Raw genomic sequence first — 22,833 nt, 5'->3', positions numbered from 1 at the left:
AGGCGTACCAGACCGTGACATTTAAAAGACATCGAAAAAAACGCAGAGTGGCCGTCCAAAAGACGTTTTTATTTGGTTTAAAAATGACGTTTTTAAAAAGGTTTTTAAAATACATCTAAAAGTGTCACAACCAGCCCACAGGGTAGACCCAATTGCGTAACGTTTTCTCACAATTTTATTGAAAGAAAGAGTAAGGGCAGCGCCCGCGATCCGATGCTCACTGGACGCGGGAAGCAAGTCGATCTCATAATCGGATTTTAATCCGAACATGGAGGTGGATCTTCCATAGCGAGCGATGGCGGTGTCAGGAATGGAAAAACTGGTCGGTAGCCGGGACTGGGAGAGAAAGGCGTGGTCGGAAACGAGTCGTAAGCCAGAACGGGAGAGTAGACGTAGTCGGGGACAAAAACGGTCGTAAGCCAGGACGGGAGAGCAGACGTGGTCAGGATCAAAACAGGTCGTAGCCGGAGACAGACAGGAGCAAAAACGGGACAGGTGGGAGTCAGGGTCAAAAAAGGCTTCCCTAGTATACACTGAGGTTCGCAGACGGACTGACAATAGGGGACAGACAGGACTGGGTTCAAATAGTGACAGGGAGCCAATCAGAACCTGCGGCGGTTGACGCCAGATGAGTCACATCAGTAATCATGATAAAAAGACGTCCAAAATACATTAAAAAAAGTCCAAAAGACACCCAAAGGTAACCAAAGGACATAAAGGTGTTAATCAATTTAAAAACTTTATCTGAGACTCAAAAAGGTTGACAATCTTAACAGCTCATAGTTATTTCTTTTTGCAAGTTTGTATTTTGAAAACTGGCCTGTGAATGTTTTCTCTTTTTCAAGCTAGCGTAAAACAAGGACAGAGAAGCTACAAATCCAGGTGGACCAAGAAACTGGAGCATGATCGTCAAAGGAACAAATGCTCGGACCCGTAAGCCAAAAATGTCCGCGCTGGTCTGGCAAATTGCGGCGCTATTCCGGCGTCCCCATTAGACTCAACGCCGGCGTCGGGTGACAGCTTGAAATGATATCGGCACCCAGGAATCTGCTTCTTGTCAAAACGATACCACTGAAAATGGAAAACGGCGCCTAGAGAGGGAAAATTGGAAGCGCTTCGTTTGACCTTGAGGGGAGAGCCCTGAGCAAGTGTGGGTGTTGGAATGTGTTCATTTTTTTTTCTCAACCATGGGAGACAATTTTTTGAGGATACTGATATTAATTTTGTATATTTTTTATTAATTTATCAATTTTGGGGATTACTTAGTCATTAAAACATTAACAGATTATATATATTTACCATTTCATTAATAATAAAATTATTTTATTGTAAAAAAAAAGAAGTCTAAAATACTAAAAACGCCACAAGGCTGTACTTGCCTAAGACAAACCACAGGAAATGGTCCCCCATACGACTCTAGTAGTTAAGAGATCCAAACAACCAACCAACAAATAAAAAAATGAATGAAATAATTCCAAATTAAATAAAATCCGACAGCAGTAATTTATTGATTTATTTATGAATATTTATTTTAATCATTATTACAATACTAAATTATATTTATCATCATATTTATACCAAAAGTAAATTATAATATATGATCAATTTGCAAATTTTCAATGTACAGTGGTACCTCTACTTACGAATTTAATCCCTTCTGGGAGAGTATCTTTGTAACCTGAAACATTTGTAATTAGAGAAGCTTTTTGAATCTGTTCCAATCCCCAATGGTATTTTTGAAATAAAATCATAAAAGACCATGGCGGCATGGGAGGTCATAGGATCGAATTATCTTAAGCGAAGTTTGCACGTTCTCCCCGTGCTTGCGTAGGATTCCTCCGGGCACTGCGGTTTCCTCCCAAATTCCAAAAACATACATGTCAGGTTAATTGGCCGGTCCAAATTGTCCTTAGGTGTGAATGAGTGAGTTGTCTGTCTCTGTGTCCCCTGCGACTGGCTGGCAACCAGTTCAGGGTGTCCCCTGCCCACTGCCCGAAGATAGCAGGGATGGGCTCCAGCACCCCCGCGATCCTACTGAGGATTAGCTGTGCAGCTTATGGAATGGAAAAAAAAAATAAAAGAGCATCAGGACATCAAACAATTACATATTAAAATTAGATTACCGCACAATAAACATAAAACAAGAGGACTATAATGTAAAAAAAAATGAATAATCAAGAAAATAAGAAAAATGTGATTTTACCTTTTAACTGGCGTATTTGTTTACCAGTCCTCAGCAGTGTTTTTTACCTGGTCCTTCCTGAAAAACTGATCCAATGACGTCTGCTTTTGCTGGCTTTTAAATATCTGTCGGGAAATGCAGGAGTCAGACGTTATCATAATGAGCGATAGGCCGACCTGTCAACACTTATTCTAGGTGATTCCAAGCCATAAATTCTGGGACTTCATGGAGTTTTTCCAAATGTCTTTAATTTGGGCAGGTGGAATGATGGCTGAATCCTCCTCCTTGTCCTCTTTGAACTCCACCTGCATGGTTGTGTGTGTTTTCATAATGTTCTAGAAAAAAGTCCCTTCCTCTTCCTTTCTTCCTGTCCATGTTTCTGCATGTCTTTCTTGAGGTCTATTGTGAATGATAACCCTTCGTAGCGGTACCATACGGTTGACTGTTTACAGAGCGGGAAGGGGACACGAAGAGCATGCTAGAATTCACGCATACGCACTGAGTTGCCAGGTAGAACCCTGGGAGTGGTGAATGCAATTATTTCAGAATTTATAATTAGTAGCAACAAGCCATTTTTAACATGCAGATCGAAGATAAAAGCTTATATTTGCAGATCCATTACCTCAAAAACTTTCACAACTTGCTTCTCACACCATCTGAATGCTGATTTTTTTTTTTTTGCGGGGTGTAGCAGCACTCTCCAAAGGGCCTTGAAAGGTTACAGTCTCATTAATTGGAAATGGGGTGAAGAAGAAACCTGTATTTACGCAGCGTGTTTACCCGTCACATCTCTATTTGAGCGCCAGAAAATGTGTAGCTAGCTCCTTCAACGTCGCTAAAGTTTTATTCCCAACGGCGAGGAAATCGTATATCTGGATGGTGCAAAGGTCTTTTGTCTGTTTGATGACCTTGGATCCTCCAAGGTCACGTTGTCCTGCCTCGTCTTCCTCCCTCGCCGCCCACGGGGGTCGGACGAAAGTCGCGCTTTGCTAGCGCTATGTCAAATGCCGCGAAATTTCAGATTTTTCTCACTGCCTGAAAGAACTAATCATTCACGAGCAACCGTAAGGTATTAATCTTAATAAGACTTCTCTTCAGTTTTTCTTTTTTTTCTAAACTTATATTCTATGTTTTTGTTTATATTTGTATTACTGTCATAATTATTCCATTGATTTATTAGAATAAATATATTTAGATATAAAGACAAAACAATGGGAAAACATCTAAATGAAATGCATAAAAACTTTAATTGAATTGGGGGAAAATACAATTTCTTAAGAAAATTAGAAAAATAATCGGTAAATAGATTTATTTAAATAATTACATTACAAAAAACAGGAAAAATAAAAAACACAATGGAAATGTAAGAAGACAAAAAAAATCCTGGGAGAAAAGAAAACAAAAATTTGATAAGGGATGAATTGGTTTATTTAAATAACTCAATGGGAAGGTACAAAAAGAAAAAACGAAATTGAAAAAAATCCTAATCCATTTGATAAAGAGCATGTAAACCGAACAAAAGAGAAAACGAATACAAATAAATTTAAATAAATCTAAATATTGAGAACAATAATCAATAAAGAAAGAAAAAATAAGTGAAAAATCCCAATCAATTATATAAGATTACAATAAAATAGGGTGAGAAAATGAAAAAAAAAACAAAAACAATAAATGAATTTATACATACAAATTAAAAATAAAGAAATAGAAAATAAATGTGAACAAAATTTAAAATTAATCATACACAGTATCTTATTACAAAAAATGTGGGAACAAATTGAAATATTTTTAGTTCTAATAAATAACAATAAAATTGATAAATGACATACAATGACTGCCATCACCATGTTTGACTGTGGGGATAGTAATTTCAGTATGATGTGCAGTGTTACACTTTCGCCAAATGAAATGCTTTGCATTCAGCCCAAAAAGTTCAATTTATTGTGGTCTCATCCGACCAGAGCACCAGTTTCCACATTCAATATGTGTCTTGCATGTGGCTTTTTGAAACAGTGAACAGGTCATTTCATTATTTCAGAAAAGGCGTTATTCTTATTACTCTTCCACAAAGGTTAGATTTATGCGGAATACAAGTAATAATTTTATTATGCACAGATTCTCCCACCTCAGCTGTGTATGCCTGCAGGTCATCTAATGTGATAATGTACCTCTTGGTTGCTTCTCCCATTAGTTTTGTCCTCATTACATTTGAAGTCATCAGGGTACTTCTGGAGTCAGTTGGCTGAGCTGAAAGAAGAAGGAGCAAGTACTATTATTAAAACTATTTTTTTTTTGTAAATATACCGTAAATTCCGGACTATAAGCCGTTACTTTTTTCCCAAATGTTCAGCCCTGCGGCTTATTCAGTGAAGCGGCCAATTTATGTAATTTTTCTAACAGCCACCAGCGGCACTCGAGTACAAAAGGTAAAATTTAGACCGGGGGAATTGTGCGCCGAGGTAGACTGCATCCTCTTAGTATATGTTTGAATTATCCGTATAAGAGAGGACAGAGGTTCGTTCCGATTATGAGGAAGACGCCTTTGATGGCGACAGATATGAGGAGAAAGACGAAGACGGTTTACCATGAATTTCGCAATTGCGATACGGCATTTTTTAACAGCTATGCTTTGTGCGTTGCGAGCGTGTTAGGAGTAGCGTGGTGGTACCGTTCACAGGCACGGTTTGGGGTGAAAGTTATATTATTATCATTAAAGCTTTGAAAACTCGGTGTACCGTCTTTCTTTGCAACTGTATATTTTTGTAATGTATTTATTTTAGAGACTTATTGTGGTTTTCTACGAGCGAATCAAAAAGAAGGGGCGGAGCAAACGCGGGCTGACGGGAAGTGGGGTAAAGCTGAGTTAAATCTCTGTTGTTGCAGCGGACAATAGTGGATATATATTTTTCCCACCCTTAACTTTGGAAATATAATTTTTTTTCGTTGGATTACTTTCAACGGGACCTGGACTTTAAAGGTTTGCATTAAATTCTAACTACCGGTATCATTTTCCGCTCATGGTGCCGATTGTGGTGGATGGATTGTGTACTATATTTGCAGTTACAATCGCGGCACCTAAGGTCAAGTTTGGGATAAACTTGTGACTGTGTTACATGTTTAAATGTTGGCGCATGCGGCTTATATACAGGTGCGGCTTGTGTAAGGGCAATGTCTGCAAAATGTGGTGCGTGCGGTTTACAATCAGGTGCGCTCTGTAGTCTGGATTTCACGGTAATTTCTTCACAAATGGATCTCACATACTGTTGAATCTTAAAACACATTTTCAGGTTTTTAGCTTTAAGTCTGAAGCTTTAAGAATAAATAAAGAAAAAATAAATGTGAGTAAAATCCAAATATATATACCTACATATGTGGGGAATATACTAATGTGTCTATTAGTCGGAGAGGATGATCAAATTGAGCCATTATCGTGGCTAACATAACTTTAGCATTCCTTTAGTAGTTAATGCTCGATAATTGATGGGTGATCCTAGCTCTACAAACCCTAACTACTAATGCTAGCATTGAGGATGGTTTAACTGCTAACACTTGATAAAAATATAAAAAACGAACAAAAGTGAAGTAATCAGGCAAAAACTCTGGAACATAGCAAAAAGAAACTCCTTGCTCTGATTTATCCTTTTGCCCCTTTGCGCCAATTTGTCTCCTTTCACCCGATACAATTCCGCATCTTCCCACACTCCCTTTTCTTTTTTTCTCCCGCCGCCTCTCGAACTCTGAAAATTGTTGATTCTGTAAAGCGAGCTAGCCGCCGCTTTCTTATTGCCTGACTGTCGCCTTCATTACTTTCTTGCTGGCCTCAGCATCATTTCGTCACCGCCAAACAAGACCCGGGAAGAGGCGGGGGAAGGGCGTGCCTCACTTTATCTCGGCGGCGGCGAATTTTAAAACGTTCGGCAATCATTCACGGCTCTTGCGGCTTTTTCTCCTCGGATTCATAACTCAGCTTTATCACTCAGGTGCATTCCTCTCAAATTGAATGTCGAGCCCGTATCTTATTTATCGAGTCAAAGGTGGCACATATAAAACGGCGCCATGATGGTTCCTTTTGCTGACAAGGTCGGTGCTGCTAGTTTGATATTTTTTTCTTTTTGAGTGACTGATCGATCGGACGTAAGCTGCGAAAAACTCATAAGAAAATTTGAGCTTGGTTGTATTGGGACGCTTCAATTAAAATTGATTAGCTTGGTATAGCTAGCCTCACATCAGTATCGGGCCGAGGTTCAAAAGTAAATTTGTACGTCGATTTGGGACTTTTTCCAGGCAAATATTTTATACGATTCTTGATTTCGACCAGAAAAATACTTAACAGTTCATGGTTCAGGGATCCCTTAGTCACTAGGGTCGTACGGGCACCATTTCCTGTGGTGTGTCTTTGGCAAGTACAAACTGGTGGCGCCAATCCCTCTCCTCCGCATGGAACAGATAGTACAGGTTTCCATGGATACCAATAGCAAAAGAAGCCTCCTGTTCTGACTACAGCACCTTCATTATCTGGATGCTGTTGTTGTCGGTGTAAAGCAGCGGTCGCCAAACTTTTTCAATCCGAGAGCTACTTTTTGCTCCTCTTCAGTGCAGAGCATTTTTAAAATACCTTATCATGTTGTCACTATGTTGTAACTATGTTATTACCAGGTTAATTGTAGGAAGTATGGTTAAATAGACTCAGACAACCACAAAAAAATGAGTTTACTAGGATATCTCAATGAACCAGCACTGGTGAGCTATTTTCAAAACATGTCCGCAGGCAACTCAGCTGTCCTTAGGGGGGTCATTAGTGCCCATGGGCAGCACGTTCGAGACCCCTGGTGTAAAGCATCCACCTACTCTTCAGAGATGATACCAGATCCCAAATCACGGGGTAAAAACTCTTCTGTTACGAAATTTTGAATATCATAAGCCCAGAATATTCTGTTTTATTTATTGTATTTTTTTATCACAATAAAACAACCTCCAACCGTTCACTCCAGTGCTTGATTTTACCTCTCTCGTCTCGCGTAGGGATGTCCCAATCAGCGTTTTTGACTGACCCTTACCCTAACCCAGTGTTTCTCAATTACTTTCTGTCAGTATGGGACTTTTGTTTCTTCATCTGTTTTTCTTTGTCAGTCTTTTCTTCCCTGTTAAATATTGTTTTCAAAGTTTGACTTTAAGGTCTACTACACTTTGTGTCAACACTTTGTGCAGAGCGCTAATGCTCAGTGTAAATAACTTCACCACAATCTGACAATGAGAGCGCTACTGCCCCCTAATGCAGTGGAGGTGCAATTGCAAATTATTCACACCTCACAATATTAAAAACACAGCCCTAGCCTTACTTCAAGAGTTTTATTTGGAACCAATAAAGGTTGAAGAAAAATTACATTTTCTCCAAAGATACTTCAGAGCTTGATTTTGACACCCCTAGAGTCTGCAACAGTGGGGTATAAATTGCAGATATGTCCCTATAGTTGTGACGGGTTGAGATTTCACCAGGGAAAGAGCAAGTGTTTGAGAGAAGGGAGGCAGGGGCCTCACATTGACAACTTTCTATAAAAAGAGTCAAATCAGTCGATGGAAGTACAGCAACTGGACGCAAACCACAGCTTGGAGTACATCAGTACCACTGTCAAGGAGGAAGCAAACACAGAGCCGATGACAACAACTGTAGCACCAAACCAATCTCCTACACCTGCGGTCGAAAAGAGACAAGCCGCTTAGACTGCCTTTGAAGTGGCCCGTAGTTGTGGATACAAAGCTGTGGAAAACTATTAATACTGAGCTGACTTTGTCCCTAGGACAACGAAAAGAAAAAGTAGGAAGAAGGATGGAGAGAAACATTGACAAGAACATCTATTGGGACTGTATGAAGAAAAAAACGCCCAAGTCTCTAAGCATCTCAGTTGTGAAAGGGGTGCTTTCCGGGTTGAAATTCATCATCGGCAATGACCCAATCCCAACATTGTCTGAACAGCCTGTAAAGAGTCTTAGCAGGTGGTATGATACAAGCTTGAAGGACAAAGACCGGGTGCAACAACTGCGCAAGGACATCAGTAGTGGCCTACAGTCCATTGACAACGCCCAACTGCCTGGGAAGCCAAAGGCCTGGTGCCTGCAGTTTTGACTCCTACCTTGAATGCTGTGGCCCCTCGCAGTTCATGATGTCCCAATCACAACCGTGGAAAAGTTGGAAAGGTCACAGGGTACATCAAAAAGTGGCTTGAAGTTTCCGGATGCCTTACCTCAATCGGTCTCTATGGAAATGGGGTCCTTACTGGTCTCATAGAGGAGTTCAAGTGTGCAAAAATAAGGCTCCAGATGACACTGAACTGATCAGGAGACTTGGCAATGAGCAGCAATGCACCAATCTTGGCAACAAGGTGCAAATAAAAACCGGCCAAAGCAGCAGAAGAGGCAACAGCAGCCCTCAGACATGCTGACATTGTGGGCCATGTCCAACAAGGAAGACGAAGCTTTGGGTTAACTGCTGTCCGCTCAGGTCGGAGTAAGGCCACAGAAACTGAACAAAGGGGGATGGTGGTGGAGAAAGTACGCCGCCAGGAGGAAACTGCCAGATGGTTTAAGGCAGTCTCTCGGGACAACCAAAGTCAGTGGACGAGATGGGACAGTGTGGAGAGGAGAACAATCTGCTGGAGGGACATGTGGATCATGGAAGCAAGGCGGTTGAGCTTTATCATCAGAGCTACATAAAATGTCCTTTTAACACCAGTTAATCTTCAACATTAGTTTGGTGGACACCCGGTGTGTGCACCACCCTTAGGCACATTCTCACAGGGTGCAAAACTAGTCACCCCCATGGGTGTTACATGTGGCGCCGCATCATGGTCGTAAAAACTCTTGCGTTCACCCTGGAAGACAAGCGAGTAACACCCGACTCTCTACCACCACCGGTCAACCACCATCAAGCAACTAACTTTGTGAAGCGGCTAAGGTAACCAGGAGTGGAAGAGCAGTCCAGTGGCAATTGTGAGGCTCTAGTGAAATCCATGGCCAGCAGAATGAAAGTGTTTCTTAAAAAAATACAAACGGTGTACAACGTCCTCAGAGGGCACATTGGACCCTACGAAGAACTGTGGTCAACTGTGGCAAGATGGAAACATCAGTGGTATGGTCACACGGCTAGATCATCAGGGCTGGCCAAGATACTTCTCCAGGGCACAGTCCAAGGGGGCAGGAGGAGAGGAAGACCGAAAAAGAACTGCAACTTTAGGGAGTGGACTGGTGCCAACGTTGCCGCAACCCAAAAACTGGCCAGGGACCGTCAACAGTGGAAAATGCTGTCCAGAGTTCCCGGACAACCCATGCGGTTAAGGGATATTTTATACATATATAGTTTTTAATAAAAACTTTTTTTTCAGGCCTTCACAGAAAATAACCTTTTTTCTCCTACACAATGCACATTCAAAGCGAGTCCTTAAAACAGATAAGAAAAATTCAAGGCTCATAATTACAAATAAGTGTCATTTTAGAGCGAGACCTTGCCAAACATTCGCGGCCTGTCGTGAAAAAAAAATTATAGCGCTTTGAAATTATCACTCGACGTCTCGCCTCCAAAGCACTTCATCGTTTCAATGCATTTAAGCGAATAATGGACAGAATGAAGTGGGACGAGAAAGTCTCGAATTTTAAAAGCAGTCAACATCCTTCATGACCTCCGCACGGCATTTTTTCTCCTTATGTTTAAAATTTTTAAATGAATAGGCTGGGTCAAAATAGCAAACTACAGTCTGGAGAAATGGTGATATAGCAGTGTTGATAACTATGGCGACAGTGTAGGTTTTATATAAATTAAATATATATACAAATTCTAATTTATATATATATATATATATATATATATATATATATATATATATATATATACCGTATATATATATACCGTATATATATATTGCACAACCCTTACGATACCAACTGTATGTAACATCCTACATGCCGACATTTCTTGTGTAAATATCATGTAAATTAGAACTAGAATAGAAGAGAATAGAATAGAATTTACTTTTATTGTCATTCTTTGTAACAATGCACACAGACCGAAATGTCGATACACCTTAAACTGTAGAGAGCCGATGCAGCCGCAGCCAAACAGGGCGCAGCCATTTTAGTCATTAGGTGACCAAACCCCCCAATTCCAACCCTTAATACCGAGCGCCAAGCAGGGAGGCAATGAGTACCAATGTTGTAAGTCGTATGACTCGGCCGAGGCTTGAACCAGCGACCTCCCAGTCTCAGAGTAGGCGCCCTACCATCTAGGCTACCGAGCTGGTAAACTATAGCCTTATCCTCCTTGTTTTATAACCTTATCTTCTCTGTTCCTTTATCTTCTTGGCTTTTTACCTCACTGTGAATGTGTGAAACTGGAGTGTCATGCCCAATATGTTATCCCATTTTGTAACAATGACAATAAAGGTATATTCTATTCTATTCTATTCTATTCTATAATGTATGTATATATACAGACACTGCTGTGAAAATGTATTTGCATATTTATTACTCACAAAAGGTTTCAGATCATCAAAGCAATTTTAAAATGACACAGATTAAAGCACAATCAAATCAAAAACAATCTGGCCCTTTGCAAAAAAGTAATTCCCCTCGATTCTGATAAACAGAAATCAAACGTTAGCCATAATTTCAGGACGAGGAATTTTGGCCCACTCTTCTTTGCAAAATTATCTAAAATCTGCCATAATGGAGGGTTTTTTGGTTTGAACAATTTTATTGACACTATTAACAGCAAATAAAGAATGTGAGGCTTGAACAATTTTTCTCGACAATTTTAACAGCAATTAAGCACGTTCACAAATTCGTTATATCTGACAATATGACGTTTTAACAATTTTTTCTGACATCTATAACAGCAATTTAACACACAATTTCATTATATCATATCCCAACAATATGAGTTTTTATCGACACTTTTCACAGCAATTAAATAATGGAGGGTATTCTAACATGAACTGCATGTTCAAGGTCACACCACAGTTTCTCAATTGTATTTAAAACCGAACTTTGACTTGATCACTCCACAACCTTCATTTACGTTTTTTTTTTTAGCCATTCAGAGGTGGACTCCTAGTGTGTTTAGGATCGTTTGTCCTGCCTCATGATCCAACAGTGTTCGAGTTTGAGGGCACAAACTGATGGCCGGACGTTCTCTTTTAGGATCTTCTGGTAAACACCTGAATTCATTATTCCACCAACCTCATCAATTGTCCTGGTTCTGAGGCAGCAAAGCAGTCCTAGACCATCACACTGCCACCACCGTGTTTTAGTCAAATGCTGTGCCATTTTCACGCCTAATGTAACAGGCTTCACACCTTCCCAAAAGTTGATTTGTGTCACATCAGTCGACGGAATAATTCTCCAAAAGTCTTGAGAATATCAAGATCCAGGATCAGCAAATCTTAAAGGCCAACTAATATTGATTCAGATTCAGATTCAGATTCAGATATCACAATACCTAAAACATTGCTAACCTCTGATTTTGACATTCTTGTATCAGTCCACCTCACCAATCCCACTTGCCCATCTTCATCCCACGCTCGATAGGCTCGATCACACCGGCGCCAACCGCGGGTGAATTTATCCGTCTGTTGCACGGACGGGCGTCGCCTTGCCCGAGGACGGATGACCCAAAAAGACGGACGAGGCAGGAAAACGAATGAGCTGGGGCTTGCAATTAAACAGATGCCATTTTTCAGAGGGGCTCATCTTTACAAGCCTAATGGCATGGAGGGTGGGTTGGCCAACAATCCCTGCCAGGTATGCCCCCTCACTGTGGCCTTCACTAATACATGCAACACTGCATGATTGATTTTTTTTTTCTTTTCTTTTTTTCTGCTCAGAGGCGTCTTAATGTGGTAACGCACGACTCTGTCACGGGCTTGGCGAGATGCCCTTTCCCCAGACGGAGCTCCCGCTCGATGGGATGAGACCCGGGTAAATAAATGAATGCTGGAGGAAGGTGTCGGAATGGGAGGTGCGACAATTCCTGTCAACTGGTTTTTTCCTTCAACGAGTCAATGTTCAATTTATATATCATTTTTAGTTTTCATATATATAATATAATATATATATTGTCATGAAACGCAACAGGAGGAGAACCCAAATGCGTGACGTTTCTCACACAAGCTTTTATCTTACGGGAAATCCAGTCATCCACGTTAACACAAAACGTCAGTGATTCGGCGATAGCTGGGCGAAAAAAGAAAGACAGAAGTCTGGCATGGAACAACAGAAAGCAAGAGACCAACCAGATCGATACCAGTTACACGAGCCGATACCGGACAGATGATGTTGATACCGGACAGAAGAGGTTTGATAGGAATGATAACAGATAAAGTAGGCTGGAGACAGATAACAGACAGAACGAGAATGACGGGCACGATACCAGACACTGGAGACCAGAGACCGAAATCAAAACAGGACGAAACAGACGGGATTGATACCGGACAGGATACACAAACGGGATAATGGACAGAGTCAAAACTCAAGTCTTGGGGGTGCAAGGGTTCGTTGACGGACTGACAAAGGGTGAGTGAGAGCACTGAGCTTAAATAGAAGTCAAGCCAAATTGTCAACGAGCCGCAGCTGGCGCCACACTGGCGGGGCCAATTGGGCGCAATGGCAACCGTGACATGTTAGCCTGTTTGTGCTGTTCTCCGGAGGGAGTAGTATACACCATTGTCGGAAATCTTCAGTTGCTTGACAATTTCTCGCATGGAATACGCCACATTTGTTAGAACAAAAATAGACTGTTGTTTTCCACTTTAAAGTTCTCTTTTTCAACTTCAAATTCAACTTCATAGTCAAATATAATGACAGATGAAATTGCACAACACAAACAACCAATAGCAGCAAGAACAGATGGAGCAAGTTTTCTTATGTCTTTTTTAAAATCAAGTAATATGAAACATATTGTTTCTGAAAGTTTAATCACACCCACATATGTGATGCTCCATATACTCGACTGGCTCAAAGGAAGGTGAGTTTTATAGCTTCTCTTACCAGCTTAATAGTTTTAAGCAGTGCTAAAATCATTGCACGAGGGTTTTCTAATGATCCATTAGCCTTCTGATGCAATTAGCAAACACAATGTACTATTACACTGGAGTGCAGGTTGCTCAAAATGGGCCTCCACACACCTATGTAGATATTGCATTAAAAACAAATATTTGAGCTAAAATTGTCGTTTGCCTCATTAACAATGTACGGGGTGTATCCCTGATATATTTATTTTTTTGTTTTTGTTGCTTGTTCGTTTTTTTGTTCTTTAGAACTCGGCAACCAAGGATAAAGAGGCTGCATCGATAATTGGCATTTTAAAATCGGAAACGACATGAACAGGCATCAGCAAGCATTATGAAGCAGAAAGCTCCTGTATTGGGATACCAAAGATAGGCAATAAGGAATAAAAGCCTTTATATCTAACTTTTTTTAAGCTGGCACTTATTTTTTGTCACTAACTAGCACAAAAGCAGGGTTGGGAGGAAAACTTTAAAAATGTACAGTGGAACCTCGAATTTTCGAATGCCTCTCAGTTCGGACAAATCGGTGTTCGACCAAAAATTTCGAGAAATTCTTGCTTTGCTAGTCGGTCAAAAAATCGTAGTTCGAACGCCGGTACGCTAGGGTGCGATGCTGAGCAGCGTACGGGTAATTTAGCCCCTAATTTTGCCTCCGAAGAAGGTCGGTGCAAGCAGGACAGGTGAAAAAAAAAACAAGTTATTCGTCCAACTATTGCCTTTAAGAAAGACATAATAGCTAAATATGAAAGAGGTGTACGAATTTCCGATCTTGCTAGTGAATACAGCATGGCTAAATCTACTATCAGTGGGGGGATTTTGTAAGGTTTATTGTTCTATATTCTTTATCAATTATCCATTATCCGTTATCGGTCAAATCATAATACGCTACAAAGCCATGTGACCGAGACACTTGCTCTCAGCCAAGAGGCCGAGTCAAGGTCCTAGCCAAGAGCTATACATTTGCAACATCATAGATAGTGCTTAGCTCTAGAACCACAGTTGGCCGTACAACCAAGTGCTATACATGATGCCCATTTCCGATCAGTACGATAGTAAAGAATAAGGAGGCTGTGAAATCGAGTGATGCGGCTAAGGAAGTTAGCGCTATAAGCAAGCAACTGCCGCAAGTTTTGGAAGAGGTTGAAAAACTTTTGACGATTTTTCTCTCCCGACCGTCCACCACAAAGGTAAGAAATCCTATTCATAATCCTTTTTTTATTTTTACACGTTCATGTTAGCGTAATCTTTATGATTCGAGGTAAACATTCAGGGTGTTGGAACTGAGCCCAAAATTCAGGGTGTTGGAACGGAGCCCCCTTTCCAATAAAGCGCTAGCCACTTGTGGTGCTAAATGACTTGTAAAAGACCTGATTTTTTTATTTTTACACGTTCATGTTAGCGTAATCTTTCGTACGGAAGATTACGATAACGCGAACGTACGATTAGCCTGGGTTAGCTTCATGTTTACGTTAAACATTCATGGTAAACATTCAGGGTGTTGGAACGGATTAAAACGATTTTACATTACTTTTAATGGGAAAAACGATTTTCGGTGATCAACCAAATCGGTTTTCGAACAGGGTTCTGGAACGGATTATGGTCGAGAACCGAGGTTCCACTGTAATCTGATACAGTAACTAATTACCTCTTAAAAAATGTAGCTAGTAACCTAATCCAAATACTATAATGATAATAATAATAAAGTAAAGTAACTTAAATACTTTCAATTACTCTTGAATTACAACAATACCAAATATGCTAATAAAAGACCAAATCAACTAAATATCAATAAAATTACTTTTGGTTTATGAAAAATGTAACCTTAAGAAAATAGAGGAAACCAAGCTCAGGTAGTTGCTTGTAGTCCAACAAAAAACATCTAACCACATAGTATAGTGTCTTGAGAAAAAATAAAAAGTTCTCTTTCGCATAGCGGATAAGATATGCTTTGTTTTAGTTCATGTTAAGAGCACATCAAGAACCAAAGTGTACACTCTAAATTTGTAACACTCTCTAGGACTTCATGTCATCTCTATGTGTCAGTAATTGAAATTATGAGTAGATCATGTATATGTACAGTGACTTGCGAAACTATTTGGCCCCCTTGAACTTTGTGACCTTTTGCCAGATTTCAGACTTCAAACATCAAGATATAATTTCTTGTGAAGCATCAACAATAAGTGGGACACAATCATGAAGTGGAACACACTTTATTGGATTATTTTAAACTTTTTTTTACAAATAAAAAACGAAAAAGTGGGTGTGCAAAATTATTCAGCTCCTTTACTTTCAGTGCAACGAACTGTGCAGAAGTTTAGTGAGGATCTCTGAATGATTCAATGTTGATCTAAATGACTAACAATGACAAATGGAATCCACCTGTGTGTAATCAAGTCTCTGTATAATGCACCTGCACTGTGATAGTCTCAGAGGTCTGTTTAAAGCACAGAGAGCATCATGAAGAACGAGGAACACACCAGGCAGGTGCGAGATACTGTTGTGGAGAAGTTTAAAGCTGGATTTGGATACAAAAAAGATTTCCCAAGCTTTTAATATCTCAAGGAGCACTGTGCAAGCAATAATATTGAAATGGAAGGAGTAGCAGACCACTGCGAATCTACCAAGATCGGGCTGTCCCCCTAAACTTTCGTCCCATACAAGGAGAAGACTGATCGGAGATGCAGCCAAGAGGCCCAAGATCACTCTGGATGAACTGCAGTGGTCTACAGCTGAGGTGGGAGAATCTGTCCATTGGACAACAATCAGTTGTATACTGCACAAATCTGGCCTGTATGGAAGAGTGGCACGAAGGAAGCCATTTCTTAAAGATATCCATAAAAACTGTTGTTAAAAGTTTGCCACAAGCCACCTGGGAGACACACCAAACATGTGGAAGAAGGTGCTGTGGTCAGATGAGACCAAAATCCAACTCTTTGGCAAAAATGCAAGACGTTATGTATGGCGTAAAAGCAGCATAGGTCATCACCCTCAAAACACCATCCCCACAATCAAACATGGTGGTGGCAGCCTCATGGTTTGGGCCTGCTTTTCTTCAGCAGGGACAGGGAAGATGATTCAAATTGATGGGAAGATGGATGGAGCCAAATACAGGACCATTCTGAAATGTGGCAAAAGGTCACTAAGTTCAAGGGGGCCAAATAGTTTCACAAGCCACTGTAAATGTAAGACATGTGAATGAGTGCATGGCGTGAATGAATTGATGCTTGAAAAGATGTTGTAGAAGAGGGGACATGCAGCCAGGAATCAGATTGCATGTATAATTATATTCAATGTTATTTCATTTGTCCATACTTGTTTGTTGATGTTTTTTGGCTAGTTGCACTCTAATTACATGGCACTTTTCTGTTTGTTCTGCGACATATATGTAGTTATGGTGTGCTTGAGTTGATCATTATAAAAATGTCCCCCCGTGTGAAAACCTCCCATGATCATATGTCACTTGCGCAAACGCAACTTTTCTTCGTTTCTCAAAATTTGGGGAAAGGTAATAGAACAGTAAAGCACAGAGGATTTGCACCTTGTATAGAAATAATTTAGGAAAGATGAAAATATTTACCATGGCAAAATGGCAACACCTTTATCAAAAACGTTCAGAAGATAAGGTGTCATTTCGCTGAAGTAAACATTTTGAACTTGCTCAAAAGGGATTTCTATTCAAGGTGCAAACATTCTGTACTTTGCTGTTCTATTATATTCCCCAAAAAATGAGATACAAAGTAGTAGTGACATTTGCACTAAGGACGTATGCGCGCTCCTGCTCTGTTTCACGCGGGGGGGGGACATTTTTCGGCACGACATCGTAATTTACAAAAACAACTGAACAAAATAAAATAAAAGCATATTCTGCAGATTACAAGCTGCAAAAAATAAAAGCGGAGGTGACGGTGAGTCTAACGTAAAGTACAATACATAGAAGTAGATCATTTATCGTGACAGTGACACAGAGGATGAAAATTTGTTTGGTTTTAATGATTTGAAGGGAAACTGATAATTTGGTTGTGCTAGAGTTATCTGAATAAGATTTAATATGTTACATCGTTACTGAAATTAACAGCATTGTCAATCATGTAATGTTCATATACATATACATACATATACATAGACCCAATCGCGTAGTTTCTCACTATTTTTTTGAGATATAGGAAGAGGAAGGGCAGCGCCCGGCATCCGGTGCTCGCTGGACACGGGAAGCAAGTCGCTCTTGCAATCGGGTCGTGATCCGAATACGGAAGTGGATCTTCCGTAGCGGGAAATGGCGGTGTCAGGGACAGAAAAACAGGTCGAAAGCCGGGACAGGAAAGCTAAGACTTGGTCGGGATCACAAACAGGTCGAAAGCCGGGACAGGAGAGCAGACGTGGACGGGATCAAAACAGGTCGTAGCCGGAGACAAATGGAGAGATGAGGAACGGACAGGTGGAAAAACGGGTGCAAAAACGGGACAGGCGGAAGTCAGGGTCCTTGTAACAACAGAGGTTCACAGACGGACTTGCAACCAGAGAGTGACAGGACTGGGTTTAAAAAGGAACAGGGAGCCAATCAGATAGCTCGGAGTGACTGGCGCCAAATGAGTCGGCACAGGTGATTCAAATCGGTAATCATGACACTTCCAAAACGTATTCAGCCTGTTGTTCTCTATTATTCCAAATTGCTGTTCAAGATGATAGGTATGTTTTTGGTACTGTTTTTTTATCATTTACATTTCCCCCAAAAATGCGACTCTTACTCCGGAGCGACTTAGTCCGAAAAATACGTTGTATATTTAGCTTTAGCTGTTATCTTTAATATTATTTATCATTGCTTCAAGCTGCGAAGACCACCACATTATCTATTAGCATTAGCAGTTTCTTTCATTTTCAAGAATCAGTCAGTCCGGCCAGCGGCACGGCGGCTGGGTGGTTAGCGCGCAGCCTCACGGTGCAGAAGTTCAGGGTTCAAGTGCAGCTACCGCAACCTCCACGAGTGGAGTTTGCATGTTCTCCCCGTGCTTGCGTGTTTTTTTTTTTTTTCGTGCACTCTGGTTTCCTCCCACATTCCAAATGACATGCATGTCACGTTATTTGGCCGGTCTAAATTGTCCCTAGGTGTGAATGAGCGAGCGAGTTGTATGTCTTTATGTGCCCTGCGACTGGCTGGCAACCAGTTCAGGGTATTCCCTGCCCACTGCCCGAACATGTATGGTGCAGATAATGGATGGATGGAGTCAGTCCGGCTCTCGGTTGGTAGTGACATTTTTGTCCATTTAACTTTGACACCCCTGACCTAGGACGTCTCGATGGGTAGGAAGGAATTTCAGATCACCGGGTTGCCTACCTCTGTTTTACAGGGTAAAGTGATTAAAATTCTAGGTGGGATTTTCGGAGGGGGAGAGGTGCATTTATAGTCGTCGCCATTAAAATCTGGAATATTGCTTGCGCCCGTTCGGCCGCTCCGGGAACAGGATAGCATCTAAAACAAACACATCTATAAAAGCTTGAAATAACCGTAGGCTGTTGTTCTACTCATTTCTCCATTGCTCGGCCCAGTCAACTGAGACCGACTTCTTATTTTTCCTTTGATTGGTTAACCAACAATAAATAAATAAAAATGGAGGACCGGGACGCTAAGAATTATGCGGATGATCTGAGTGTGACTTTGGGGAGGGCGTCGTCCTCAAAAGTCTTCAAACCTTTTTTGAACGAGGTTTGAAAGTCGAATGCTCGTCTGGTTTGTTAATCTTTGCCTGGCAGGCTGTCTTGTTGAAACCGGGATCTTAATTGGACAGCGTTCCGTCTACCCGGCTTGGGAAAAGAACGGGAATAAATTTGGTCCGAGGATTTGTTGGAGATTCTTTATGACCGTGTAAAATCTTTCAAAAAAAGCATAATGTTTTGGGGGTTACAAAGGTGAGCCAGTTTATATACAAATCTAAAATAAAAAGTATATTAAAAGGATCATTCAAAATTAAGATTGAAAATTTGAATTTGTATGTAACCAATTAAAAATAATAAAGGTTAAAAAAATAAAGTTGAAAAAATGAAAATAAAATAATGAAATATAAACTAAAGTTGTGAATTCAAATCAGAATTCAGATTCAAAATTACTTTTTAGAAATCAAGAATTAAAAATCAAAAATTAGAATCATACATAAAACTAAAATTTAAAAATGAAAATGAAGAACTTTAAGTTAAATTGAAATTTTAAAACTCATTTGTAATTTAAAAAAAAAATACAATCAGATGTAAAATTCAAATGACAAAATAAATCACAATTCTCAATTAAAATATGAAAACTTTTTAAAATGAAAATTAAAAAGATTTAAAACAATTGTAAGTTATCTTTATATTAACAATAAACCAACAACTAGGAATAAAGACAAAGCAATAAATAAAAAAATAAAAAATAAATTTAAATTCAAAACCAAAATTCTACATTTGTATTTTAAAATTGGAAATTAAAATTCAAAAATGCCAAAATTACAATTAAAATAATAGATTGAGAACTATAATATAAATATTTAAACTTGAAAAAAACAATTAACCTGATTTGAAAAAATAACAATTTAAATTAAAATAAACTTTTCAAATTGAAAAACTGAAAGGAAAAAACAAACATTTCAATTAAAAATCAAATGTTTTGAACAAAAACAAATTAAAATCAAAATTAGAGCAAAACTTCTCAATTTAGATGAAAAAATAAAATTTAAAAACTAAAAATTAAAAAAAAAAGGGAACAAATCACACATTACAGACGTAAAATCAAAATTCAAATAATAAATAATTAAAAGTAAGAAAAATACTTAAAAAAAAGATCACGGTTTATAGTTCATGGATCCCTTAACCAACGAGGTGGTCGGGGGGCACCACTTCCTGTGGGGCGTCTTGGGTAAGTACAGCCTGGCAGCAGCCATCCTTTTCTGGACGTTTGCTCCCCTACAGATACAGCACCTTTATCATTTGGTTGCTGTTGTTTTTTGGGTATAAAACGTCATTAAATATGAGCTGGATATTGACAAGCAACAATCCTTGATCACTGGGGGAAAACGATTCCGTTCTGAAATAGAGGCCTTTTTTTACATCATTAAATACGCATTGCATCACTTGTGGCTTTCATATTTTCCATCAAAACCAAACTTTAATATAAATGTATGTTTTATATTTGATTTTTTATAATATAATGAAAAAGAGCATGTTAATAGACTATTACATTTCTTATAGAGACGACACAAAGTACCAACACCCCAAAGTCTGTATTTCCAAACACAATCATTGCCAAGGAGGTTGTAGTGAAATTTGCGTGTTCAATAATTTATTTGAACAAATAATCGATTGACTAATAAAATTGAGGAGCAGAAAATGTTATAAGACAATCGGATGATGAACATTTTAATTATTCTGAAGGATTGGCTACACAGCATTTTCAGTGAATTCTTTTGACCGATTTTGATAGTTCAATATACTTAAATCAAGGCACACTCTCTGATTTATAGTTTTCTTTTACTAATCATCTACCGAAAAAACTTGAAAAGAACACAAAACAAAACAATAAGAATATAAAACAAACAAAGATAGAAGTAGGCAAGTTGTCCTTTTCAAAGTGTGGGGCTTTGGGGCTTTCTGGTCTTAGGAGAACCTCCCGCTTAAGGACCGCATACCAGATAGCCCCAAACACAAACAAACACATTATTTATCAGAGGCTGCTGCAATCGAAGCTTACCACTAACCGCCGAGATAGGAACCAGGCGCAGTCATATGGGCTTTCTCCTCCCCGGTAGGACAGGAACCAGTTATAGCCAGGGGGGACTTTTTCTTCACCGCCAGAACAGGGATCAGGCGCAGCAAGGGGGGCTTTCTCCTCGCCAACAGAAAAGGAACCAGGAGCGGCCAAATAGGCTTTCTCCTTGCCATCAGGGTAGACACTAGTGCAGCTGAAAGGGCTTTCTCACGTTACCGGGTGCGGCCGAGGGTTTTTTCCTCAACGCCGCCAGGCCAGCTCTCGGGCGCGGTCGAGGAGGCTTTCTCCTCGCCGACAGGCCAGGAACCATGCACGACCGAGGAGGCTTTCTCCTCGCCACCTGACCAGGACCCGGGCGCGGCTGAGGGGGCTTTTTCCTTGCCGCAAGGCCAGGAGCCGGGCGCGGCCGAGGAGGCTTTAACTTCCCCGCCAGGCCAGGACCCAGGCATAGCCGAGGGGGCCTTATCATGTCTGCCCGAACAGGACCAAGGTGTGTCTGAGGGGGGCCTTCTCCTCAACGCCAGGACAAGAAATGAGGCTGCCGCTAGGATGGAGAAATGGGTGCTTTCCTCTGGGTCCTTTGATGATTGGGTCATTTTGTTAAGTTTTTGGGGGATGGACCCATGTAGAGGAGACAGGAACTGGAGGCAGTGGGGTTTAAAACAAGAGTGGTATTTATCAACAAATCTAGGACCAAATTATCAAACAAACAAGTGGGTGCAAAACGTGGGAAAAAACCCAAAACATGAAGTCCAAACTAGAAACACCAGAACTGCAAATGGGATAACGCGGGTAACAAAGTAACAAAGTAACTAACTGGATATAGTGGTGGAAACAAATTGACACAGAGGATGACAGAAAAAACAAAAAAATGGTAATGACTTCACAAAAGTGTTGAGATCAAAATGTCAATTTTAAAGTGTGCAGGATAAATGGGCACAGGTATGCTTTCAGAACAGAGGGTGGTCCCAAAAGCGCAGCGTTTTCACACAAAGCGTTTTTTTACGGAAGCAGGGCAGTCCTGTACGGGAACACAAATGCCAGCAATTTGGATCGCTGGACAGAAAAAGTGGGGCAGAGAAGTCAGGCGCGGGAAAACAGGACGCCAGACGAGCAGGATACAGGACAGGACAGGACAGACGGGATTGATACCAGATACAGGATACACAAGCAGGATACCAGACTGGACGGGACAGACGGGATCAATACAGGATACAGGATATACGAGCAAGATACCTGACAGGACGGGACAGACGGGATCGATACTGGATACACGAGCAGGATACCGGACAGAGTCAAAATGCTTGCCTTGCAAGTGCAGAGGTTCGTTGACGGACTGACCGGGAGTGAATGAGAGCACTGAATTTAAATAGGAGGAGAGCCAATCGGGAATCGAGCAGCAGCTGGCGCCAAACGAGCGGGCACAGGTGAGGGCAATGGGCAATTGTGACATATGCTGTGATTGGACACACCTGTGCCTGTTTCAAACCTCGGTTAGGCCCCTGTGGTCGTAGGGGGTGTGTCAGATCCCAACAAGGTAAGTTTGTATTTGTGCATGAAGTTAGATGGGTGGTTTCAACAGTTTGGAGTCCAGCCTGGGGAGGGAAAGGGAGAAAGAGATAAAGGTGGTGAGCAGCTCATGTATGCCTGTTATTTCCATAGTTGATCCCTCCACAAGGCTAATAGTAATAAATACCGATTCAAACTTTAATTTGCCGAACATCGGTGTTGATAATCAGCCCAGTTGATGAATATCATTAGCATAGCATTTTTTTTTTCATTTTTGTCCTTCCCTGGCGATGGTGGAGCAAGCGTGACAGCATCGCTCAGCGTCAACTTCCCGCCGCCATATTTCACCGGCGCCG

The sequence above is a fragment of the Urocampus carinirostris genome, chromosome 19 (genome assembly GCF_059441175.1).
Source record: "Urocampus carinirostris isolate Australia breed hairy pipefish chromosome 19, RoL_Ucar_1.0, whole genome shotgun sequence".
Taxonomy (NCBI): domain Eukaryota; kingdom Metazoa; phylum Chordata; class Actinopteri; order Syngnathiformes; family Syngnathidae; genus Urocampus; species Urocampus carinirostris.
The sequence above is the reverse complement of the archived record's forward strand: the minus strand, read 5'-3'. Positions refer to the sequence as shown.